This window comes from Microcaecilia unicolor, chromosome 11 (assembly GCF_901765095.1).
Source record: "Microcaecilia unicolor chromosome 11, aMicUni1.1, whole genome shotgun sequence".
Classification (NCBI taxonomy): Eukaryota; Metazoa; Chordata; class Amphibia; order Gymnophiona; family Siphonopidae; genus Microcaecilia; species Microcaecilia unicolor.
The window spans coordinates 139,164,462-139,191,746 of NC_044041.1; the positions used below are offsets into that span (position 1 = coordinate 139,164,462).

Here is a 27,285-nt window from a genome sequence, read left to right on the forward strand (position 1 = left end):
CTCACTGTAACACAAAATCGTCTCAACTCCTGAAGAATCCAATTGAAAAAACTTGAACACGAAGTCCTCCTGAACAGGAACTGAAGACTAAACTTGAACCTGAAATGCAACCAGAATATAAACAGTACAGATATCTGGGAGGGGCTATGGATTGATCAGCTATGATTAATGGAAAGAAAATTATCAGGTATGATACATAATTTTACCTTCCAAATCATCATGCTGATCAATCCATAGACTGGTGGGATGTACTGAAGCAGTACTCACCCAGGGCGGGACATAGAAATCCCTGACCGCAACACTGAAGCTCCAAACCGGGCCTCCGCCCGAGCAGCCACAGTCAAGCGGTAATGCCTGGAGAAGGTATGAGCCGATGCCCAAGTTGCCGCCTTGCAAATCTCTTCCAAGGAGACGGACCCGGCCTCTGCCATCGAGGCCGCCTGCGCTCTAGTGGAGTGAGCCTTCAACTGGATAGGCGGCATCCTCCCCGCGGCCACATAAGCCGCTGCAATGGTTTCCTTGACCCATCGTGCTACTGTAGGCTTGGCAGCCTGCAGACCCTTACGAGGACCTGCGAATAGCACAAACAGATGATCCGACTTCCGGAATCATTGGTCACTTCCAAGTATCTGATGATGACTCGTCTCACAGCTAAATATTTGAGAGCAGAGTACTCCTCTGGGTAGTCCTCCCTACGAAAGGAGGGTAGACAGAGCTGCTGATTCACATGGAAGCGAGGACCAATCTTGGGCAGGAAGGAAGGCACTGTGCGAATAGACACTCCTGCCTCAGTGAACTGCAGAAAGGGCTCTCGACATGATAGCGCCTGGAGCTCGGAAACTCTTCTGGCTGAATTGATAGCCACCAAAAGACTGCTTTCAACGTCAATCCTTTCAGAGATGCCCTCGACAAGGGTTCACAAGGCGGCTTCTGCAAGGCTCTTAGCACCAGATTGAGATTCCACGCAGGTACCACTGCGTGCAGAGGGGGGCGCAGGAGAATAACTCTTTTGAGAAAGCGCACCACGTCTGGCTGAAATGCCAGGGAAACACTCTTCAGGTGACCCCTGAAACAAGCAAGAGCCGCTACCTGGACCTTAAGGGAACTGAGCGACAGGCCTTTTTCCAGACCTTCTTGCAGGAACGCCAACACTGATGAAATTGGAGCAGTGAAGGGAGAAAGTGAGTCTGCCTCACACCACGATGCAAAGGTACACCAAACCCTAGCGTAATCAGTAGAAGTAGAGCGCTTTGCTGAGATGACTTTAGTGGCGATGACCTTGTCTGAGAAGCTCTGCTTGCTCCGACGCTGCCGCTCAATAGCCAGGCCGTAAGACCAAAGGGGGAGGGATCCTCCATCACCACGGGCCCCTGATGCAACAGGCCCCGCTCCACTGGCATCTGCCGAGGTCCGTCCACGAGAGCCTGATCAAGACCGCATACCAGGGACGTCTGGGCCAATCCGGACTCACCAGGATTATCCGGCCCGGATGCTTTGCCACCCGGCCTAGCACCCTGCCTACCATGGGCCAAGGCGGGAACACAAAGAGTAGCTCCTGTGTCGGCCACTGTGGGAGAAGAGCATCTACTCCCAGAGATCGAGGTCCCGTCCTCTGCTGAAAAAGCGCGGCACTTGACAATTGGCTGAAGACGCCATCAGATCTAAGCTCGGCTGGCCCCAGCGCTTCGTGATGTCCAAGAACGCCTGAGCAATATTCATGACTCCCGCAATGTGGGCCGCCGACAGCTGTTCCAGGTTTGCTTCCACCCACAGGCATAGCTTCATGGCCTCCTTGGCTAGAGGGGCGCTCCTGGTACCTCCCCGGCGATTGACATAGGCCACAGCCGTGGCATTGTCCAACAGGACCCATACTGCCGTGACGAAAAACCCACTCCGGGGTCACAAGAGGCATACCTGCGGATGGCTTGTCTGACCTCAGCCACCAGCTCAGCGCCTTGCGCACTGCTGGATCCAAGGGAAGGCGCACAGCGTAATCCTCCGAAGCTGGAGTCCATAGCTGCAGCAGAGAGAGCTGTATAGGTCTCATATGGGCCCTGACCCAGGGCACTACTTCCATCGTGGCCGCCATAGAGCCCAACAGCTGCCCATAGTCCCGAGCCCGAAGAGAAGAGGCTGCTAGGAACTTGTCCACCTCAGCCTGAAGCTTGACAATCCGATTGTCTGGCAGGAACACTCTGCCCACTTGGGGGTCGAAACGAACTCCGAGATACTCCAGGGACTGAGTCGGGCGCAGCTGGCTTTTCTCCCAGTTGATGATCCACCTCAGGGAGCTCAAAAGAGCAATCACCCGGTATGAAGCCCTGCCGCACTCTGTATAAGAGCGGGCTCGTATCAACCAGTTGTCTAGATAAGGATGGACTTGTACTCCTTTCTTGCGTAGGAAGGCCGCGATGACTACCATAACTTGGAGAAGGTCCGCGGAGCAGTAGCCAACCCGAAAGGGAGGGCTCTGAACTGGGAGAGTCCTCAGAACTGCAAAACGCGGAAAGCGTTGATGAGGCGGCCAGATGGGAATATGCAAGTAAGCTTCCTTGATGTCCAAGGATGCCAGGAACTCCCCTGCCTGCACTGCCGCTATAACAGAGCGGAGAGTCTCCATCCGGAAGTGCCGAACTTCCAAGGCCCGATGGACCCCTTTGAGGTCGAGGATAGGCTGGACAAAACCTCCTTTCTTAGGTACCACAAAGTAAATGGAGTAACGTCCCTTGCCAGGGTGATCTTCTGGCACCGGAACGACCGCACCCAGGCGGATCAGATTGTCCAAAGTCTGCTGCACTGCCACAGCTTGACCGGAGACTTGCAGGGAGAGTGCACAAACCCGATTCTTAAGGGTCGGCAGAACTCTAGCTTGTAGCCGTCTCTGATGACTTCCAGCACTCAAGCGTCTGAAGTTACCCTGGTCCACTCGCCCAGAAACGAGGATAGGCGTCCTCCAATCTGCTCTGGGCCATGGACCAGCGCCCGTCATTGGGTACGAGACCCTGGGGGAGGACCGGAGGAGGCACCTCCGGGACGGCGGTCTCTGCGAAAGGAATGCTGCTTGGGGGAGAAATTCCTTTTGATGGAAGAGGGGGCAGAGGAGCTCAACTTGCCCGGGCAATACCGACGGGCTTCCTGAAACCGTCCTTTAGAGGAAACGGGGCGGGCATCACTGGCCCGAGCCCTGAGCTCCGGTAACCTCTTGCCCTTAGACGTGCCGAGATCGGCCACAATCTTGTCCAGCTCGACCCCAAAGAGCAGCTTGCCTTTAAAAGGCAACTTAGCCAGGCAAGACTTAGAGGCGTGGTCAGCAGACCAATGCTTCAGCCAAAGCCACCGCCGTGCAGAGACTGTCTGAGCCATACCTTTAGCCGAGGCTCTCAAGACATCATACAGCCAGCCTGCCAAGTAGGCCAAGCCCGATTCCAGGGCTGGCCAATCAGCCCTCAAGGAAGGATCCGAGGGGGAAGCCCGCTGCGCAAGCGTCAGGCACGCCCTGGCCACATAGGAGCCACAAATTGAGGCCTGTAAACTTAAAGCAGCCGCCTCGAAGGACGACTTTAAAGCCGCCTCCAAACTCCTGTCTTGGGCGTCCTTTAGGGCCGTGCCACCTTCCACCGGCAATGCCGTTTTCTTAGTCACCACAGTGATTAAAGAATCCACGGTAGGCCCCAGAAAGGCCTCCCGTTCACCTTCAGGCAGAGGATAGAGGCGGGACATAGCCCTATCCACTTTAAGGCTCGCTTCTGGGAAAACCCATTGAGCCAAAAGGTGTGCATTCATGCACGTGGAAGGTTCTAGGCGGGCGCTTAGTCCCCCGCATAATGGCAGAGCCAACAGAGGCTGAGGGAGAGACGTCCTCCGGAAAGGAACTCTTCAAAATTCTCATGGCCTGCACTAATAGGTTGGGCAAATCCTCTGAGCGAAAGATCCGCGCTGCAGAGGGGTCATCCGCGCCATCCGAGCGGGAATCCGTCTCCTCCAAGGAATCCCCAAAGGACCGTTGGGAGAACTCAGATACGCTGCCCTCATCTACACCATAGGAGACCGAGTCCTCTAGGGCCCGGAAGTCCACCTGAGGGCATTTGCTTCCGGAGGCCTCAGCCCCTTGAACAGAGGGGGGAGCTGGGGCAGCGTTTATCACAAGAAAAGCCTGATGCAGCAGCAAAATGAACTCAGGGGAGAAACCCCCTAGACTGTGCACTACTGCCGCCTGGGCCACGGCCCTAGACGCGCCCTCAACCGGCGCTCGCAATAGCGGGGGAGGAACATGCTGCGCATCCAAAATGACGTCCGGCGCGAAACTCTGAGAAGGAGCCGCGCGGGATGAACGGTGCTTAACTTTGGCCGCTTTCTTACCGTCGCCTGAATCAAGGGCGACCATAGTATTAACGTCTCCCAGCTCGAGGGCAACCAAAGAAGAAGCCGTCCGAGCAGAGTGGCCGGCCAACATGGAGTGGGCGAACAGCGGGGGATGGGCGCTTATGGCGGGAAAAACCGCCGCACCGGAGGAAGAACCGGGACACTGACCGGACTCCAAACTGATGCTTAAAGGCGATTCTGGTTCTGAAATACCCGCACCCACGTGGTCCGGGGAGCGAATCCTCGCGCCCTCGCCCTCCGACGCCATAAGCCACGTGGAGACCGAACGGGGAACCCCCTGCCCGCTATAAAAAGGTAAAATTACCTGCTTCTCGCTCTGAGCTGTAACGAACTGGTGTCCCAGTGAGCAGCTGCAATAAACGTTGAAATAAACGCCCTTAAGGACGTCCAAAATTTTTTTTTTTTAACGGAGCCAGCGGGAGGGAGGAGAAAAGGAGGGACCTGGCACCACCAGGTTTGCACTTGCTCAAGAACAGCCCTCAACCCCAGGTACTCATCAAAACCTAAAGATTAGGCTTGGAGACCTAGCCAGAGCTGCTGCTGTGTTTGACCACCACCTGCTGAGATAGAGAACATACTGAGGAGTTTCCGGCAGCACATGACCACATATAGGGAGGCAAAAGGATTGCTCTCTATCTCCACCTGCTGGTAGATGGACACAACCCACCAGTCTATGGATTGATCAGCATGATGATATGGAAAAAACCTTTACTGGGGTGTCGGTTTAAGCCAAAGAGGGGAGGAAAAAGTCAGCAACCTGCTGAGAAATTTGCCCAGAGGCAACATATAAGCATGGGAAAGCAGAGGCAGTGACCAGCACAGAGTAAATGAGCTAAAAATAGGTTGAGGAAAAGTGTAAACAAAAAGTTGTGAAACCGCTAGCAGCTGAAGAAATAAAAATTTGTCTCTCTTCAGCATTTAGGAATAAGTCCTCAGACAAAGAAGCTTATGAAAATGAAAACATTATGAGTCTCGCAGAGCAGATGTTCTTGCACTCAGTGTGACAATTCAAAATGAAGAAAAAAACAAGGCAGAAAGGCTGAGAAATACAAAAATTAAAAGTAAAATATTGACATATTGTCTTACCAGAGTATAACAAAATCCTTTCAGCCTGTAGCCTTGCTATTATTACTCCTTAGGCATGGAGGGGGAGGGAAGACCACCCAGCACCACTGAGTGTCACCTGAGCTCCAGCCAAATCTTTAAAAAGGGGCTAAAACTATCCATGACAATACTCCTTGCTCAACTGACATCCAGATAAGACTGGGTCAGGAGCACCAAGTTGAAAAGTCTCTTACCCTTCACGCACATCAATCTGACTTCCGACCACTTTAGTACCTAGTCACTACATTCAGCCTTCCTTAGTGAAATCCACTACTATTTAGATAAACACCTTAATGTCCTTGCCATCTCAGACCTTTCTACCACTTTTCATGTCATGAATCATGATCTCCTGCTTTCACATCTTTCCTCTCTGGGTGTATCTGGCTGTGTCCTCCTAGCCTGGCTCTCTTCCTTTCGGGTTGTCACCTCTTCTCAACTCTTGACATGTGGTGTTCCGATCCAACAACGCATTCTCTTCAAATTACTCATGTTCACTTTTAAGACGCAGTTTCCCACCCTACCTACCCTCCCTCACGTTCCCCTATTCACCCTGTGCATCCTCTGTTCCCTAAATACTACTACTACTAAAATGATCATATACTCATCCTACCTGGTCCAAAACACGAATCCACTAGATAAGGGCTCGGCAAAGTTTCTTAGTATCTAGAAGCCAGCCCAAAAATCTAGAAGCCAGATTTGGAACAGAAGGAATTTTTATTTAAGTGCATACTTATAATTTGCATATTCATAATGTGCTCAAGGTGATGCACAAGTTATAAAAGTAGCAGCGGAGGAAGGGATAAGAGGCTACTGCTTTTCCTGTTGCCCACACATCTACAGTGTATCTGGTGATAGAGAGGCTTTAGGCTGTGGTTTCTGGGGCAATAGGGGAAAAGCTAAAGCTGCTAAAGGAGGGAGGGTGGGGTGGTACACTCTACCCACCAACCCCTAGAAGCTGTAGTCTTAGCCTTTCTCCACTGCCCAACTGTCCCCAGCAGCTACAATTTTAACCCTTCCCCATTGCTAGCCCATCCACTCCCAGCAACCACAGCCTAAAGAAACTTCATCACCTACCCAGCCACCCCAGCAGCAACCATGTCCATCATATCCCAATCCCCAGCAGTAGCCTCTGAATCCCTCTTCCCGCTGATGGCTCTGCAGCGTCTCACCCTCACAGAAACACAAGTCTGATTCCTGCGGGATGGGGGGGGGGGAGACACCGCATTGCCATCAACACACATGTGGCTGGGAGGTCCTGCACTATCTGCTGAGGATGACATTGCCACTGTCAGTCCTCAAGCTGCCAGATGCAGGCCACATCAGCAGTGGTGGATGAAGGAGGGCGTGCCACCTGCATCTATTGGTCAGTCGGTAAAAAACTGCCACTTAGTGGCTGCTTTTCTGTTCTGCCAGTCAGGCCAGCTGCTGCTGGGTGGGCCTGAGATGTAAGTGGATGCGCCCAGGCCCACCCATGGCTACATCCCTGCTCACAGCACACATACGTCCTCTCTTTCTCTCTGTCACCTTTTAACCCCACCCCCACTGAGGATGTGCCCCTCATAGCTCTCTGTCTCTCACCCCCCCCCAACGCACACATATCTGAATAGAATTGCATCTGCTCAACCTCACCACCACTAGCACCTTCACCCCAGGACACGGACACTCTGTTCTCTCCTGTCCTGCTTCAAACCACCCTCTCTTGCACAGATGTAACTGATTTCTCCCTACTCCGTCCCCACAGAACAGACACTCACGCTCTTGTTCCCTCCCCAACAGATACCCAGAATTCTCTCTCTCCTTGTGGCATACAGACATCTAGCCCTTGCTTCTGTCCTTCCTTAAGTGGCACATGGACACCTGGCTCTTGCTGCTTCCTCTCCCCTCAAACAGCTTCATCCTCCTTCTCCAGTCACAAACACAGCTGTCACTTCACATCCCCCCTCCCCCAGCTTCCACCTTCTCCTTCGGCACAAACAAATCCAGTTCTCACCTCTCATATCCCCCTCCTCCTCTGGCCGCACAAATAAACCCAGCTCTCACCTCTCACACTTGCCCGCCTGCAGCCCCAGCCCATGCTGGTCAGAACTGGAAGTAAAGAGCTTCCTCCGCTGCTGCTTTGACGCTTAATGCAAAATCTCTTGTGACACCAGAACAAGGCTTGGAATGCACTGAAAGAAGCAATTGGAGTACCTGAAAGATTTGAAATAGAAACAGAAAATTGTTGACAGGTAAAGACCATATGGCCTATTCAGTCTACTCATTCACATCATCCCTTATCACTCCAGATACGGTTTTCATCTCCACCACTTCCACCAGGGAGGTTGTTCAACGAATTCACCATCCTTTCAGCGAAGAAGCATTTCCTCAGGTTACTTCTGAATCTATCCCCTTTCACCTTCATTCTATACCCCCTCATTCCAGAGCTTTCTTTCAATTGACTATCGAATTACGTGGCATATTAAAATGTCTATCATATCTCCCCTCTTCCGCCTTTCTTCCAAAGAGTATACATATTGAGATCTTTAAGTCTGTCCTCATACGCTTTATGATGAAGACTACTGACCATTTTAGTAGCCACCCTCTAGACTGACTCCATCCTGCTTAAATCTTTTTGAGGGTGTGGTCACCAGAATTATACACAATATTTTAAATGAGGTCTCATCAGAGTCTTATACAGGCGCATCACCACCTTTTTCCTACTAGCCATTACTCTCATTATGCACCCAAGCATCCTAGCTTTCACCATCGCCTTTTCTACCTATTTGGCCACCTTAAGATCATCACAGAGAGGCTATTGGAGCATCAGCATAAGGCTTGAAACACACTGAAAGAGGCTTATTGGTGCTCCAGCTCAACGGAATCTGCTCTAAAAATAAAGTTTCCCATCTCTTTCTTTTCATCCTTAATGGAAATGGGACTTGATATACCGCCTTTCTGAGTGCTGGAAATACCTGCAGGTATGGGTGAAGTTTCTGTCCACCTGCAACTCTCTTCTTCCAAACAGTAGGTAAGACCCATTGTTAATTCAGCTCCTTCAGTTGTATTATAAGACTGAACAAGACCTACTCAAGCAAACAGAGGCTAGGGGACAAAGATAGACAAGGTCTTGAAAGGATTCTTTGATTACAGTGGTAAAACCTACCAGTATCAGAAAATCTAAAAATCCTTGGAGTCACAATTGATCGCCACCTAACACTTGAGACTCACGCGAACAACACAACAAAAAAGATATTCTACTCCATGTGGAAACTGAAAAGAATAAAACAATTCTTTCCAAGATCTGTCTTTCGCAACCTAGTGCAATCACTTGTACTCAGTCACCTGGATTACTGCAACTCAATATACGCAGGCTGCAAAGAACAAATACTGAGAAAACTTCAAACAGCCCAGAATACAGCAGCCAGACTTATCTTCAGAAAACCAAAATACGAAAGTGCAACACCCCTACGTGAGAAACTACACTGGCTCCCGCTCAAGGAACGTATCACCTTTAAAGTCTGCACGCTAGTTCACAAAATCATTCACGGTGAAGCCCCTGCTTACATGTCTGACCTAATAGACCTGCCACCTAGAAATGCCAAAAGATCATCCCGAACCTTTCTCAACCTCCACTTTCCTAAGTGCAAAGGCATAAAGTACAAAGTACTACATGCATCAACCTTCTCCTACATGAGCACGCAACTCTGGAACACACTACCACGTAACCTGAGAACGATTTACGAATTAACCGACTTCCGCAAACGACTGAAGACCTCTCTCTTTGAAAAAAAACTTACTGCAAGGATCAAAACACATGATTTCCATGCACACTAATAGAAACGCATCAATACACTCCCTTCTGAATTCTCTTCCCCCGTACTCTCCTCACATTCACAATCAACCCACAGATAAATTGTTATACCCTAACGCTCTCCTGCTATTATCTGTTCACCCTACCATTCCCCAATGTCACATCCCACATTTTCTATGCCCCAAAGATGATTTTACTGAATTTGTCTCCTATAACTCTTCATAATGTAACCCATAATCATAATGTAACAAACTGTACCTCCATCATTTACAACGTATTGTAAGCCACACTGAACCCGCAAATAGGTGGGAAAATGTAGGATACAAATGCAATAAATAAATAAATAAATAAATAAAGACCTACTGCTTGAAAAGGACTAGGCCAGCATGATACCACAGGTGTGATCCAGCTTCAGGGAACAGTGTATTCCTTAAAATGTACTACTGGTGGATTTACGAGCATTTTGACAAATAATTCATCCTTGAATTTACAAACTATCACAAATAGGAGAGAATGCAAGGCTTTGAGTGTAAAGTTGGTCTATTACAGCTTGATTCAGATATTAAGAAAACCTCCAGTCTGGGAAAGGATACTGAGAAGACATTGGAATCTACAGAGAAACAGAAAGGTGAATTTTTTTCCAATTTTATTTCAAAACTTTCTACCCCACCCAAACAATCTAAGTGGCTTTAGAGGCATATTTTCAAAGCACTTAGCCTTCCAGCTAAGTGCTTTGAAAATATGCCTCTGACTAAAAATAAAACAGAGTAAGCTAACAGAAAAGATAAGTAAGAAGTGGAAGAGAACAGGGAGGGGAAACGTGTCACTAGGGCCTGTGCCCAGTGTCTTTGAGGAAAGGGATAAAAAGAAATGCATCAATAACATGGATATTAAAACTCCCCGTTTTTTATGAATTAGGATAAAACTGAGCAGTTTCTGGGCAAGGTCATCAAATGATGAGAAGGAAGGGGGCAGAGACTGGTAAGAATACAGAAGTTTTTTGGAAACCGAATAACCAACACTGCCTCTAATAACTTGTAGTGAAAACAAATGTAGATGATCACAGAATAAAACTAACAGACCTCTCCACTTTTCTCAAGAATGTCCTTTAGAACAAAGAAAAGTTTGGTGGACACACTTCAAAAAGCCAACTCACCTGGTCTCAACGATGTTTCTGCTACGCTGCAATTCGGAAGTTTGTGTATAGTTAGATCAGCAACAGAATACTATAAAGCTCGTAAGGACTGGATACTGAATAACCCATGTGGCAACTGTGCAGCGGGTCAACCAAGTCAAAAGGGGCACTATGATGAGGAACAATGATAAGAAATTGCAAATGAAACAAAATTATGAAAGCAGAAATAGCGCAGATTGAGTACTGTTTTCCCCAGAGTGCGCCTTACGTGACCAAGACAAATTGAAATAGTCTTCCCTCCCCCTGTTGACCGTGTCTCCTTATCTTCTCCCTGTCTGCAAACCGGAACCTCTAGGTCACCCTCAAATTCATACCTAAGGTCCTAAAACTTTCCTTCTTCAATGCAGTATTCCTTTTGATACAACTTATTTCTCGGTTCCGTCCCGCCTTGCCAGAAACAGGAAATTGCGTCAGAGGAGGGCAGGACACTGGAGATTTGAAAAGCTGCATAAGCTGGTGGGGACCAAGGAGGTTTGATTGAGAACGTGATATGGCATGACGTAAAAAGTTGAAGACAGTTTTTAGGTTAGTATGTTTCCCCTTCCCCGCTCAGTCGTCGTTCGGTACACTCAAAACAAACCTATGAGCTGCTACATCCACGTTGTAGTTGTTTATTGTTGGTAGCATTTTTATGTAATCTTAGTTATATTTTCAAGCATACCAGCTTGTGCAGCATACGAATGTACACAGAGGAAGTATAATAACGGAATATGTTTTCATTAGGTAATTACTTCCATTGAAAGCAATGGAAGTAAAACCCGGCTGGCTCAATCCGTCCTCCTTTTTCTGGAGCCATATGGTAACCCTAACGGTAGAGTAGTAATTTGCTATAAATTGTAATCAGTGTGTCATTTGGGGGGGGGGGGGGGGGGGGGGGGGGGGGTCTAGTTATAGAGATACTTTAGCATGTGCTTTATATCCGTGCAGAGATTTTTCTCATCTTAAAGTGCCAGTAAAAGAGACAACCTGTTATGAGAACCAGGTCGTCAACGTTCAGAGTTTCTGTTTATTTCAGTGGCTTAGCCAGACTGCCAATTTTGGGTGGGCCTGAACCCAAAGTGGGTGGGCACAAAATTTTCTCTCTACCCCCCCCCCCCCCCCCCCCCCCCCCAGCAAAATGTAGTCACACTCAGATGCATTTGTCACACAGGGTAAAGTGCTGCTTTTCGGTGCATCAGATTTCAAACAATTTATTTAATAGCCTTAACACCCTTTTCAGTGAGCTTTCAGAGGCCAAAACCTCCTGCCTCAGGTCAGTATAATGCTGTTACGGTATCCTCTCCTGACCTAAGGAAGGAAGTATTGGTCTCTGAAACTTTATTAACACCATATTACTTTATCCTAAATTAAAAATAAAATTATTTTCTTTACCTTCGTTGTATGGCCATTTACTTTTTCTCATTGTGTTGCTCCCAGTCTCTAGATTCTGCTTTCCTTCGTTTTCACTTGACTCTTCTGCCAGGGTTTCCTGGCCATTTGTCATTTTTCTCTCCTTTTTCTTTGCTTTCTTCAATATTTTTCTGCCTCTCTCTGTGTCCAGATTTAATTCATTCTTACTATCCATTCTTTAATTTCCTTCATCTACTTATGGCTTTTCATCTTTTTCTCACCCTTGTTCTCCCCATGCCCCTTCCTCTTATTCTCCAATCTTTCACTACTCCCCCTTTCCATGCAGCAGCTCTCCTCTTTCTCTCCCCATCCTTCCAGTGTCTCCCCTCTCTCTCCCCATCCTTCCAATAGTCTCCCCTCTTTCTTTCTGCATCCTTCCATCCAGTGTCACCTCTTTCTCCCTACCCTTTGTTGAGAATTGGAGGGTCCCGAGCCCCCCCCAAGAAGGCTAGAGTGACCTCAATCGGACTCCATCTCTAAATAACACTAGTACTGGGGTAATCCAGGAGTTATGAGGTTTTAAAAGGAATTGCCACTGAGAGAGACGTTAGGTCTCAAATACCGGCATTAGTCCGCCTCTCAGCACTGGCAAGGAATAGATACCAGCCTTATGACAAACTGGATTTAGGCTACAGGTTATATAATGCAGCGAATGATAGCCAGATGTAGCAAAAGCATTTGTACTTACAGCCTTTCATCATTAAGTGAAGCCCACAAACCATCGTTTAGAATGGAGAGTTTATTTGCATATCAGATTTTAGTCAGGTACATTCATCAGACAAATTCTGGATTCAGCTGACCGGAGCTCTGCTGCTTCCGAGGCGTTGGAGAAAAGTACTGCCGAGGGCTTGCATGCACCCTGCTTTTATACAATTTGGTCACTATACAAGTCTATGGAGAGCTCTAATATTGCTTAATCTATGAGTCATGCCCTCCGGCCAGGTGCTCTTCCGTTTTAGTATTGCAACCTGTTGTGCAACTTCCCTTTTTGTAAACACTTCCTTAGATACGGACATCCAAACATCAAAACATGAACATCTCCCTAGATACGGACATCCAAACATGAACAAAACAACTTTTTTATGAAGATATCTAAATTTGGATATATTAGGTTAATATCTTTTTGTGATCTGGGTTAGGATTTTAGCCATCGATTCCTTGATCTTGGCTTTTGCACTGCTTTTGAATGTCACACCAAATTCTAATGAGGCCTAGTCAGTGCCTTTTAACAGTTTAGGCTGTTTAAGGTATATAAATTGACCCACCACTATTCCAGTGGATGGATCCCAAGCGGGGACACATATTAACTTGCAGGAAAAGCAAGTCCTTGCTCAGCCAGTCATAGATTTTTAAACCTAGCTGGTATTTTTACAGCCTGAGTCCTAAAATCTGGCCTTCCACCCTTCCGGTGGGCATCCAGTAAGGGCCTCTTGCTGTAGTATAATTATACATTCCCCACTTGTCACCCCCTCTGAGGAGGGGTGACACAAAGCTCGTCAAGCTCGTCATCATCCATTCCAGAAGGTGGCAAGCTATCAAACGAGAGGGGGAGTTTTGGTCTTACAAATTGTCAGAAGGTATGGTGCAAGATAGGAAACTTCATTCTCAGGTGATATATTATTTGGGCATATGGAATTCCCTTTATATTACCCAATCCCTTGGGCCTTAATCTTGATGTTACCCCTCTTGAGGCTAACTCAAACCTGTAGTGAGAGAGGTTTTATGAATGGGACAAATCCATGAGTTCATCTGCAAAATCTCATGAAGTATAGGTATGTGGGTAATAGCAATTTAAGGTGGATCGTACTAATAAACACTTTCAGGTCTGTCTATGGCTTCTATTATATCTGTTGCATAGCGCATGAGGAGATAATCTAATGTATCTATCTCAGTAGTCCTCGGAAGGAATAGTGGTTTTGATTAAGCATTGTTATGGTGGCTCAACAAATATATGGTTAGTACTCTGATTGCAGGCTGTTTTAGGTTGTAGGTATTCAGAATCCTTAAACAGGTCAGAATGCCTAGACCTTACTATTACTCATCATTAGCATCCAATCATGAGCACTAAAAAGTGGATAGCAAGTATGAGGTTGCCTTATACAGCAAAAAGGGTCAATCCTAGAAAAATTTATATTAACAAAGGTCATGCATGGAGCTTGACATATGCATAATGACCTGGAAGTATGGGAAGCATTTTATATATCCTTTACCCCACTTGGAGCTTAGTCAAACCTACAGAAAGACATGCAACTTAAGTAAGCCTACACCAAAGTTAAACAATTGCATAACAGGTTGATACTAACAGGGTTTACACCTACATTATGATATCATAGCCAGTATTAGGGTTTGATGTTACCCTTGTATCAATTTCAACAATAAAGGAAATAATAGGAAAATAAAAACAAAACCTTTTCAATATATAGACAGGATTACTGCTAAACTGAAAATAAAACAAAATATGAATCTATAATGTCCATAAACAGCAACAGTAATTCTCAAATTAAGTATCAGTTCTAAAGTCTCTTTCATCAATCATGGTTGAGGCGGTGGAAGCGCTGAAGAATCTGGATGGAGATCTGGAAGATCTAACAGGGCTGGGTTTTCAGGCTGGCTTGCTGAAGGAAGTGGCCGGTCTTGAGATGGTTAGGCTGGTAACATCTGGTTCTGCGGCTGAGTAAACCCGTATATCTTTCACATGGACCCAAAACTTGTGGTCCAGTAGTTTGCAAGGTGTAAAGATTATGGCCACAACCTTGGGGGATCTAACGTCATTTGGGCCTGGATAGATCTTGAAGACGTACTTGTGGTGTACAAACTTGGATCTTTCCATGTCTTTATTCTAGGCATGCACCATCATAATCAGTCCATCAAGAGTCAGAGGCTGGCAAAGGAATAAGCAAAATAACTGTATGCCTGAATGATACATTGCTATATCTTGGTGGGCATAATCAGCGTAAACTGAAGAAGCAAAAATTATATATAGATGTCAAGAGACATGAAAGACAATGTAAACATGGAGAAAACAGTGCTAATTAAGTGCAAAAGCGAAACCATAAGGGTTCTATAATGAAAAGCCAATTTACATAAACAGCAACAGTATATATGAATTTATATCTCCTGATTGGTAGGGATCAGAGCTTCAACTGCAACCCTCTTAATACTAGGATTTGGGATTTGCATAATATATCCCCACTTCTGGCTTGCATAATGTGCGAGACAGATTGGTAATTATTACGAAGAGATGATCAAATAACAATAGTTACGTATATGAAACAAAGGAAAAGGGGACAAAAAAAACCCACAATAAAAATTGATTGTTCAAGGTATTGAGGTATGGAGGGTCAGGATTATGGTGCACAAAAATAGTCAAAAAGCACGGGCAATGCATTGAAATCTATCGCCAATAGGTATGGAATCTTCACCTGCGATGACTAACATTCACCAAGGGTTGAGCCCTCAGTTGCAGGAGGCCAGCAGGACTTATGAGCTAGACGATTCAGAAAGAAGGGTAGAGGCCAAAGCTTCTTGCAACTCCAAAAACTGGAGAGCCTGTCTCTTTTGCTCATGGACCAATTGATGCATCTGTTAAAAATCACGCTCAATAATGTCTCGTATCTCACACCGGGTAATGTTGGGGTTTGTGCATCTGTCCTTCAATCTAGCGAATCTTTGCTGCAACATAGCCTTCAGATCAGATATATTATCGGGTAGCTCTTCTTTGCTAGCAGTCGTCTCCTCGGTGAGGGACGTCAACGGGATTCCTGTATCCATCTGGGGAAAGGCAAAACTTAAACAGACCAGTAGTGCCATTTATGTGGTAAATTTATTGAATGAAATCATAAAGCTAGGAGGCGGGTCGTGGGTATAAATGGGGGCCAGGAGGGAGGCTTGGTAAGAAACAAAGCATCGAAAATGAAAAAATTAAAAAAAATTAAAAAAAGCACCCTGAAGGGTGTAAGATAAAAATAGGCTTAATAAAAAAATAAATAAAAATAAAACAAAATATGATACATCTGAATTGCAGCGAGGCATATTCAGATGGCAATGCAAGAAAAAGGTTACTCGAAAAAGACAAATGGAAGAAAAAAACATTAAAAAGTGCAGCCACTTGATTGACCTTCACATAGAGTTTAAGTAACCCTTTTCAATCAGTCAAAGAAGTAGGGAGAAGCATATCGCTTCAAGACAAAACCACCACGTGGCAAGAGTTAGTTGAAGCAAGGTGTTAGTTAAATACACAAAGCATAAAGTCCAGGACCGCTGCACACAAATAGTTTATACCAGTTTTTCTCACAATTACTCACAGTGAAAGATAGAGAGATAAAAAGAGCAATAGTTGGCATTCCAGGGGTAATTGTGATAACCTGTTTTAAATAGAAAGGAATCAGAAAGTGGAATGCATAATTTTCCCTATTTATGTCTGAAAGCTTTACCAATTCTCTGTTCAAGAATACTACAAAATCTATGAGCAACGCAAAATGCTCCCCCAAATGGCCAGTTCAAGGGAACATTTCTCGCATTTATTCCATATAACGGATAATGGTTATTAAATATTTTTTCTTTCTTAGACAAGGAAATAATGAAAAGCTTTCAGATATCACACATACCATAGAGAGATTTCAAAAATGAAGGCTTTATATTCATGGGAAAAAACTAAAGAAGTGAATGTCACATCAATCTAAACAGCGCAACGGTTAAAGCAGTAAACATTTTAAAAATGAGCAATACATAGCTTTTATTTAAAAGGGATCCCGTATAAAGTAAAATGGCATAAATAAGTCAGTAAAGGTATATATATATATATATAAACATAAAATGAATATCCTCTGGGGATCGCTCATCCCTGCAGTTGATAAGAACTCCCCAGGGAAGGTATGCATAGAAACAAATAAATAACTTGCTGACTTAGTTAGGTCATTTGTATGGTACCATAAATATACACATGCAATTCAACCCAGAGTAATATAAAATAAAGACATGTTACCTGTAATAGAAACAGAAACATCACACCAATACATATACAGAGAAATGGTTTCTGGATACTAAATGAGGAGCTGAGTACTATGAGTAACTGTGAACTACAAAATAAGGTCGGGTTCGGATTACACCCAGTCAGTATGGACGGGTGGGGTGGGCGATTTTGATTCCAGGGCTAGCGTTGAACGATGCAGCGATGCAGAATTGTCGATGTAATGGCAACGGAAACATTCCACGTTGACACGACAGTTGAGGTTTTGCTGAATCTGAATTATTTCCTGTGTTTTCTAGGTACGCGTAGTCGTGGTCGTGGACAGACGGCTGCGTAATAGCCGCATTGCCCGAACTTGAGCTCGGGGCAGATGATGTGGTGGTTGAGAACACTGAAAGGCATAATGGCCATTCTGCTGGCAGCGATAACACAGGACATTGGCATAGCAATCAGGACTAGGGCCAGAATGGTAGTCTCTAGGTCGTATATTAGTGTCCGGTGGGCTTTTTTCAGGTTGAGACCGGCGGCCACGATCATCAGGGTAATGATTCCTACAGTCCTGGTGATGTGGGTTGTCTAGCGAGGGGAGGTCACTCGGTCGCCTGCGGTCTCTCTGTGGCTGTCGTATCTGCATCCGAGAGACACGTAGCGATGGGGAGTCTGAAGGAGGTTGACGGTATTGACTATGAGGAAAGTGCCAGCATGGACATTCCATGGCGTAATGTCCCAATTGGAAACAACGGTTGCACTGTACTTCAGCTCGGTGGTTGGGAGTAGGTGGAGAGCGATAATCCCGGCGCTGATTATTAGCACTAGGAGCATTAGATTTATGTGGAATGGGTGAATCGGCTCTTGCAGGGGGCCGTCTACTAGGCCGCGGATTAAGATTGACCTCACTAGGTATTACTAACGATGTCAGATCGACAGTGTCTGGGATCACGTGATCAGTGATAGTCGATACCCATCTACTGAGGATCTGATAGTGGAGATGACGGGTGGAATCGGGTGTGTATGTGTAAATAAAGTTTAATAACCTTTGCAGAGTTTTGGTATTTAAGGTGCCCTTACGGGGCCACGAGAGTCCAGGCTGAAACTTATTCCAGAAATGCCATATTTGGCAAAACTTTATAAGATTTATGTGGTCTTAAAAACCGAATATACAATGGCAAGCTTAATAGTAACACATGCAATAAATGAAAATATACTCACGATTCGTGCAATGTAATCTCCAGGGCAGAAAATCAATAGAGAAAGAGAATCGTTGGCGGGATCACTATGCCCTTTTGAACTCTCGGTGGCATAGGGAGGTCAACCGCAAAATAGAAAGGATTGTTCCAGAAAGTCCTTACCAGAGATCTGAATAGATGTCAGATCACCAGTATCTGGTGTTGGTTGCGGAGAGGAAGGTATGACATAATGGGTAGTGAACAACATCACCCAATATGTATAACCACGGGACCTAGTGAGCAAGTGGTCTACAAATGAGCTTCAGACCTGTAACATGCTATAGAAAAAATGAACTAGATTAATAATAATATATATATTGACCAGACCTAGAACCTGGTACAAAGTTAGTGGTTCAAAAGGCAGCTTCAGAGATAGCAAGGAGACCTAGAAATGATAATGTGCTAACAGTTTACAAAAACATGCGATGATTATCCGGATAGTAGAACATGCAGAGACATAACACATTCATACTCACGCATCTATTAATGTATTCCAACAAAGGGACCCAAAATAAAAATTACTAATTGGCGGAAAGCTCAACGCTTTGACCGCAAGTGACATTAGGAGAAAGCAAGACAAAAACTGTAAACAGAAATATGATTAGAGAGACAGTACAACAGTAAATAAATACGTAGTGTCAGCTATTATATATTTATACTACTCTACCCCTAATTAATGAAAACTACTCCCCAGAGTGTGCTTCTAAAGACAGGAGTGTTCTCTGCTGCTACTGCCTGCCAAGAGTTATTCCTGCTACTATTGGCCATGGGTTCCAACCCATGGTAGAATCCCCAAAAAGGGATATCGCAAACACTCCCAAAAGAACTCAAGAAACCAGCGAACAAGGTATCATGAATCAAGGAGCAGTGGTTCACAGGGTTTCCGCTGATTAGGAGTTTAACTCTTCTACAACTAACCTCCACAATGAACCTTATAAACCAAGCAAAAATTTATGGTTAGGAGTCATCTCTTCTACCACTAACCTGGTTAGGAGTCTGCTCTTCTACTACTAACCTTCCTAAAACATTGAAAAAGTTAGGAGTTTGCTCGTCTACCACTAACAGTTCAAAAAATATTCAGAAGCCCTCGTTAACTTGTCCAAACTCGCAATGAAAAGCGTCAGACGTCTCTATATTGCTCCCACGGTCATCTGGACTAGGTAACTCATATACGGGCAATAATGCCGAATCCGCAGGCCACTCCGAAAATGGAATGGAAGTCTGCTTCTACTAATTGAGATACCGTCATCCATTGAAGGGTTTGCGGCCCTCAAATGGGTGTAAGTCCCGGACATCGGTATCAAGCCCAATGATTATAACGTGACACTGGTATTTAAGAAAGGTAGAAATAAAGAGTAGAATAAAAGGGAGGAGCCCCTGAAACAAACTGCAAAGATAGTGAAAATAAAATAAATCGGGTTAAAAGAAATTTGAAAGAAAGATTTATGACTGAACACAGGTAAGCTCTTGGGGGAAGGAACCATGAAAGAGTCAGTAGACCATAGATTTTCTACTAAATAATTAATAAGAAGGGAACTCAAAAGACATTAAAATAAAACAGCCGACAGTGAGGAAGCCTGCAAAACCAGGACGATACGATACAAAGTAAAATCATTCACACTGTTATGCTGCCTAAAAATGCAGTAAAGTCAGAAACTAAAGTGACATACGTAAAATAGGGAAGTAGGAGGGACTTGCAGAGGGAGAAAAAAGGAAAAGGAAAAACAAATAAATTAAAAAAAAACATGGCATGTTCCTAGAAAGAATCCCTGAAACCTATTCCAGAGATAGTGAGTAAAAAGAAATAAATAAAAATAAATAAAAAAACATGTAAGCTCTTCGGGTAAGGCACAGTCATAAAAAGAGCCTTTAGTTGGAACACCTTAGTCAGGACAAAAAATGTGAAAAATTCCATGTTCATCATTCACTAGACAATATATTTTCCACTCAACAAACCAGGAGAAGGAAACTCAAAAGCATTAGAGCGGAACAGTTACAATAAGAAAGCCTGCAATACAAGGGCAAACAGTACAAATAAATTCATTCATACCTGTAGTAAAAGAAGAAAACTATTTAGGAAAGATAAGTGTACATATTATATGATAAAAACTGGGCCTACCTAATTTGTAATGTAAGGCAAAAATAAGCTGTAAGGGTAGGTTGGGAGCTGTATATGGAAACAAAATATAGACTTTAAACAAGACATGAAACTACTACATACTATAATAAGAGTAACAGGGGAGAACCATATATGGAACACCGATTTCAACAAAAGGCAAGAAAATGTATATTAACAAAGACATTATAACATGTGTAGTCCGGAGCTATACCCCTAGAATAAATGAAATAAAGGTAAATACATATTAAATGCTTTTGGGGCGGGTACCGGATAGGTTGGAAGTAGCATCTAAACAGGAAAATATAAGAGGAGCATATATTATAATAAATTGTGAAACAGGACACTAGAATATGACAAGTTAATACCCATAAATATGATAAATTAATACCCATACACTCAGAAAAGGAACATAGTAAATAAAATAAACCCGAATGCGATGGCAGGAAGCTTTTGTGGCTAAACAGGTGAAAGGGAAAAAAACAAATTAAAACATGTAATTCTTATACGAAGAACTTCCAAAGATACGGCATAAAACATACATACTAATCAGTGACTGAAATGATATGTCTAAATGATGACAAACAGAACAGCTGCTGCATTAGAAGGAAAGAGAAGGTGGGTTGGGTTATAAAGAACCAACAGGAAATAACTGAAGAGGTGAAGCAACGCTGTATTCTCATGGCACGCAGCCATCATCTTCTCAACAGGAAAGGGAAAATATATTTTATATGCATATCTATTAAGGTAAAAACAAAGAAATGCTTCTATATAGTACATAATACTTCTACTATCATATAAGTTATACAAGGGGTTATCTAGCTCTTAATGTAACAATAATCCATTGTAATTTCATGTGACTTTCTGTGTTGGATCCTAGTTCATATCAAACTTGTTATAAAGACTCACACAATTTAACTCTTTATAGAACCATATTATTTAAAAGCGATTGTCATCCTCAGGACGTGGAAATATTCATTAAGAAACATTATAACATAAGTCATTACTGCAAGTGTTAAAAATAAGCCAGTCCAAGTTGTATGCACTCGGAGGACGAAAACCACAATGCAAGCGAGGAAGTGCAGTATTTCCTGCAGATAACGTTATAATATAGTCAGGCTCACTGAAGATTAAAAAGTATTAAAAAGCATCCTGAAATAAACTAACACGATAGTAGGGTGCTGGGGCGGTAACTTATATTTCTTTCCTTAAAACAGAGCACAAGAAACCAGAACTATATGAGTATCGGAAATGCAAAGTATATGAGAATCTTATCTAGAGAGTGAATAAGATCTCCTCATATCTAGTGCAGTATAACACAAACAGTAAAATGTCCATATATAGTACAAGCAATAGTAGCTGATGGGCGGGGACAGCATAGTGCCTAGCTTATAACGAGAGCAGGATATAATCTATATAGTGTTTAAACAGCAAACTGTAAAGATATGTTTCCTAATTATGTCCCATTTCAAACTACAAATTCAGGAAAACCTCAGCAATTATATATGAGATTATACACCGTTTGGGAGAAAGGACATCGGCTGGCATTGTCAACAACAGGAAACCTTAAAATAAAAGTGAATTCAGATTACACCAGCTAGAAATGAACAAAAGCAAATGTCAAATAGGAAAAAAAAATGATTTTGATGGAAAAGCAGAGCGAACCAATGAACAAACGACTTAGTATGTTCCCCATATCAGAGGAAGAAAAGCCGTACAACAAAATAGGAATATCAAGTAAATCATACAAAGAAGCTAGAGAACCGGCAACTGAATTATCAAAAGATAAGTGATTTAAAATAATATGCATGCTGAGAAAATGTGCCATAAAACAAGGTTAAACTTGCAGAAAACTGAAGATATGATTGAACTGAAAACAATGCCGCACACCATTAATTTATAGAACTCGAACATAGTCTTGCAATCTTAACTAAAACTGAAAATCCAAGTTTTTTCACCGCAGAGGTAATCAGTAGTTTAAAGTCTACCTTGCATCCTGAAAAGTTACGGGCAAGCAGTTCTACAGGAAATAAGTGCATATTAATCATGCCGTGCAGAAACAATGCCGTAAGCTAGATTCCGGAGTCAAAAAACATACAAAGTCATGTTATCATGAAACTACATAACGGGTTATCACGTCAATTATCCCCTCACAGCTAAACAAATGCAGCATATGGTTGTCCTAATCCAAAAACGGACACACACAATTACTGTTAAAAATATCAATTCTAAATATAATAACAATAATCTACGGAGGGCCACACATTTAAATGTTACTACTTTTGATATGAGGGGCAATCGGAAGGAGGAAAATAAATAATTTATGTAAGAGGAGAGCATCAGAGAGGAGGGCAGGGAAGAAAATAAAAAGGTGCAAGAGTCGGTAGAGCATCAGAGAGGAGGGCCGTGAGGTGTATCCCAAGTATGGGGCGTCAAAGTGAGAGCCCAAAGCATATCCAAGACATAAATAAGGAAAATAAATGACAAATCTGAAGCATTATTAATTAAAAATATAACATTGTCCCAAAACAAATTATAAATTAAAAGGGTGTGATAACAGCTACTAGGACAAGTACAAAAAGATAAAATTACAACTGAAAATAGTAGCCAAGATACCGTTTGCAAGGAGAAAGTATAGGTGGAAGTGAGATAAATTTAAAAGTCTTACAGCCGAGGCTGTGACAGAAGAGAGGGGGTACAGGAAAAAAAGTGGCAAATTTACTCAGAGAAGCAGTAACAACGGGAGCTTAAGGCAGACAGCTGCCAAGATTTGTGCAGGACTTTTGGGACTTTTAGCAAACACAAAATACAAAAGTAGAAGGCTTAGAGCATAGTAACAGTTTCATATATAGTGAGTATGGCAGAAAGGTGCCGAAAGTGGCAGAGACGGGGTCTATGCAGCGAAAATTAAACCCGGAAATGCAGCTAAAAGTGGCTACGGGGAACAGAGACGGAATACCGACCGGGACTTCTCAAGTGGAGAGTTATAATATCATGAAAGTTTCAGACGGGAGTTTCCAATGCAGACGGGCATAGAAATAAGTGTGGTTTATCAAGCCTAAAGCTGTATAACAGGAAGGAAGGGGGGGGGGGGTTCTGTGGGCTGTCAGTTTTGAAGAGTAGTTTAGAAAACACACAGAATGATTTTAGGATTTCAGGGAACTGCAGTGAATAGGAGCGCAGACAAAAGTAGGAACACAAGATCTACAGGTAGGGATGGAGGGAAACATAACAGGGATCAACTTCAACATAGACAGACTCACAAAAGGACAAGAACAGAAAAACAAATGTGCCAGCTCAGGGCAGAAGGAGAAAGCGATAAGAGAACAGAGGAAGAAGGCAGAAAAAAACAGAGGAGTACCAGAGGAAGGGGTTAGAAAAGGAGCGGACTGAATACCAGTTCCCAGTACCCCTCAAATGGGCACTTTTCACCAGGGTATATGCCAGTCCAGTGAAATTAAAGCAGAAGAATAGGGTTAGTAGACATTCATAAGATACATAACGGTAACTACACAAAATAGGCAAGTGAAAGCAGAAGTGAAAAGGTGGGGGCTGTCAGTTTTGAGTTGTCAGTTTTGAAGAACAGAGAAACAGGCATAGTGTTTCAAGAAATTTTAGTGGTGCAAACCAGGGTAAAACCACCGGGTCAAAAATGACAATGACAGATGGTCTGCGTAGATGCAGACAAAGAACAGATGACAAATCCAAGTACGGAGAAAGGAGCGGAGAAAGCATAGAGTGCACTGCAGGAGATGCGAAGGTTATAGAGTTCACTGACAGTAATAGAAAAAGTATAACGGAAGAGCAAGTGGCGAGGAGATAACCACAGGAAAAAGTGAAATAAGAACAGAAAGGAGGCGGCGAAGGAACCGCACAAGGGAAAAGAACAAAGGAAGTCAGAAGGGAAAGGAAAACCGAGAATAGAATGGGAAGGGAACAGAAACGCGTCTGAAGCAGGCAGAACATCTGTAGTGAGGCAGAAAGCATACAGAGAATGTAGGGGTATAAAAGAGGAGAGAAGAGAACAGGAAAGAGAAAAAGAGAACGCGCAACCTCTAAGGATCGTTGAGCCAGAATGCTCGCATCAAGACCAATCCAAAGAATTGAGCGTGATATAAACAGTCAGCAAACTCCAAATCGCAGTCGCCTGGATTCGTTGTTATGCACCAATCACACAACAAGCACACTCTTGCGCACATCACGCAAATCAAAAAAGGTGGACAGGGTAGAAGAAAGAAAAGAGGGTGAGAAAGAACAGAACAGAATATTGAAAGACAGAAACGAAAGTTTGAACGCAAATATTCATCCCCACTGCGTTCAAAAATTAGGGAAAGAAGGACAGTATTGGGGGGCTATTGTGTTAGATCAGCAATCCGGGGTCACCAATGTTGAGAATTGGAGGGTCCCGAGCCCCCCCAAGAAGGCTAGAGTGACCTCAATCGGACTCCATCTCTAAATAACACTAGTACTGGGGTAATCCAGGAGTTATGAGGTTTTAAAAGGAATTGCCACTGAGAGAGACGTTAGGTCTCAAATACCGGCATTAGTCCGCCTCTCAGCACTGGCAAGGAATAGATACCAGCCTTATGACAAACTGGATTTAGGCTACAGGTTATATAATGCAGCGAATGATAGCCAGATGTAGCAAAAGCATTTGTACTTACAGCCTTTCATCATTAAGTGAAGCCCACAAACCATCGTTTAGAATGGAGAGTTTATTTGCATATCAGATTTTAGTCAGGTACATTCATCAGACAAATTCTGGATTCAGCTGACCGGAGCTCTGCTGCTTCCGAGGCGTTGGAGAAAAGTACTGCCGAGGGCTTGCATGCACCCTGCTTTTATACAATTTGGTCACTATACAAGTCTATGGAGAGCTCTAATATTGCTTAATCTATGAGTCATGCCCTCCGGCCAGGTGCTCTTCCGTTTTAGTATTGCAACCTGTTGTGCAACTTCCCTTTTTGTAAACACTTCCTTAGATACGGACATCCAAACATCAAAACATGAACATCTCCCTAGATACGGACATCCAAACATGAACAAAACAACTTTTTTATGAAGATATCTAAATTTGGATATATTAGGTTAATATCTTTTTGTGATCTGGGTTAGGATTTTAGCCATCGATTCCTTGATCTTGGCTTTTGCACTGCTTTTGAATGTCACACCAAATTCTAATGAGGCCTAGTCAGTGCCTTTTAACAGTTTAGGCTGTTTAAGGTATATAAATTGACCCACCACTATTCCAGTGGATGGATCCCAAGCGGGGACACATATTAACTTGCAGGAAAAGCAAGTCCTTGCTCAGCCAGTCATAGATTTTTAAACCTAGCTGGTATTTTTACAGCCTGAGTCCTAAAATCTGGCCTTCCACCCTTCCGGTGGGCATCCAGTAAGGGCCTCTTGCTGTAGTATAATTATACACCTTCCATCCAGCGTCTTCCCTCTTTCTCTCCCCATCCTTCCACCCATCTACCCTCTCTCCTGATCCTTCCATCTAATGTCTCTCTCCCTCCTTCTAACCAGTGTCTATCTCTCTACCCTTTTCTGTTGTGTCCCTTCTCTCTCCACATCCTTCCACTCTCCCCTTTTTCTCTGCATCCTTTCATCCATCTCCCCTCTTTCTCTGCCATCCTGCCATCTGTTTTCCCTCTTTCTCTCCCCATCCTTCCATTTTCCCTCTTTCTCTGCCATCCTGCCATCTGTTTTCCCTCTTTCTCTCCCCATCCTTCCATTTTCCCTCTTTCTCTCCCCATCCTTCCCTTTTCCCTCTTTCTCTGCCATCCTCCCATCTGTTTTCCCTCTTTCTCTCCCCATCCTTCCATTTTCCCTCTTTCTCTGCCATCCTCCCATCTGTTTTCCCTCTTTCTCTCCCCATCCTTCCATTTTCCCTCTTTCTCTCCCCATCCTTCCATTTTCCCTCTTTCTCCCCATCCTGCCATCCATTTTCCCTCTCCCATTCAGGCCCACCAGCCCCAGCTCCCATTGCCGGCCACTGCTGCTTTTCCTGATGAGCAGCAGGGCCGGCGCTACAAAAAGAAGAAGCGCTCAGCTGACTGAGCTGAGCGCCAACGCGTCGCTAACCCGACGAGAAAAAATGTTTTTAAAAAAACGCGGCACTGCAGGCAGCCTCGAAGCATTGGCTGCTGGCTCTGCAGGCTCCTTCCGTCTCTTACGTCACTGCCCCTGCTTCGCTACAGGGGCAGTGATGTAAGAGACGGGAGGAGCCTGCACAGAGCCAGCAGCCAATGCTTCGAGGCTGCCTGCGGTGCCGCATTTTTTTAAAAACATTTTTTCTTTTCCTTAGCGACGCGTTGGCGCTCAGCTCAGTCAGCTGAGCGCTTCTTCTTTTTGTAGCGCCGGGCGCCAGCCCTGCTGCTCATCAGGAAAAGCAGCAGTGGCCGGCAATGGGAGCTGGCGCTGGGCGGGCCTGGGCTGGAATTGGGTGGGCCTGGGCCCACCCAGGCCCACCCGTAGCTACGCCCCTGGTTTATTTATTTAATTATTTATGGCAATTACAAAAGTTTCCAAGGACCGGGTAGTGGCCAAATCTAAAGGTCTCTATTCTATCCTCATCCTTCTGGATCTATCTTTTGACACTGTTAATCACAACCTACTCCTTGATACCTTGTCTTCACTTGGATTCCAGGGCTCTGTTCTTTCCTGGTTCTCCTCCTACCTTTCACTTCGCACTTTTAGTGTACACTCTGGTGGATCTTCTTCCACTTCTATTCCACTACCAATCGGTGTACCTCAGGGTTCTGTTCTCGGTCCTCTCCTGTTCTCCATATACACTTCTTCCCTTGGCTCTCTGATATCATCCTATGACTTTCAATACCATCTCTATGCTGACGACTCCCAGACATAGGCAGTCGGTGGCCCAACTGGTTGGGGAGGGTAAAGGGGGTGGGGCCATGGGTGGAGCTTAAATCCATAATTGTCTGATAACACACAGAAAAAAAAATAAAAGTCACAATACCTTTTATTAAATTTAGATATTAGATATGTATCATATTGTCAAAGAATAAAGTGGTTGCTCAAAGCATATACTAACCACAATCACTCAACTGCAAAACACTATGCACAACTTTGTGCAAAAACACACTCAGA

The 27,285-nt window shown here is 44.3% G+C and overlaps 1 protein-coding gene and 1 long non-coding RNA gene across 6 annotated transcripts in view; one reads left to right on the forward strand and one right to left on the reverse strand.

Annotated features, from left to right (window-relative positions):
* MAD2L1BP (MAD2L1 binding protein) overlaps positions 1-10,870 on the reverse strand; it is a 36,965-nt gene extending 26,095 nt beyond the window's left edge. Inside the window, exons 1-2 of one of the 5 annotated variants that reach the window (XM_030220029.1) lie at positions 10,434-10,578; positions 7,528-7,677 (exon numbers count right to left, since the gene is read on the reverse strand). The gene's annotated coding sequence lies outside the window, so the exon portion shown is untranslated. Of the gene's footprint in view, positions 1-7,527; positions 7,678-10,433; positions 10,579-10,736 lie in introns of those variants that run through there. The other 4 variants (XM_030220032.1, XM_030220028.1, XM_030220031.1 and 1 more) reach the window with 4 other exon arrangements.
* Positions 10,871-10,922: 52 nt separating this feature from the next.
* The window catches only part of LOC115481044, a 29,428-nt gene continuing 13,065 nt past the window's right edge, over positions 10,923-27,285 (forward strand). Inside the window, exon 1 of the long non-coding RNA XR_003943879.1 lies at positions 10,923-10,997. This is a non-coding gene — a long non-coding RNA (uncharacterized LOC115481044). The remainder of the gene's footprint in view (positions 10,998-27,285) is intronic.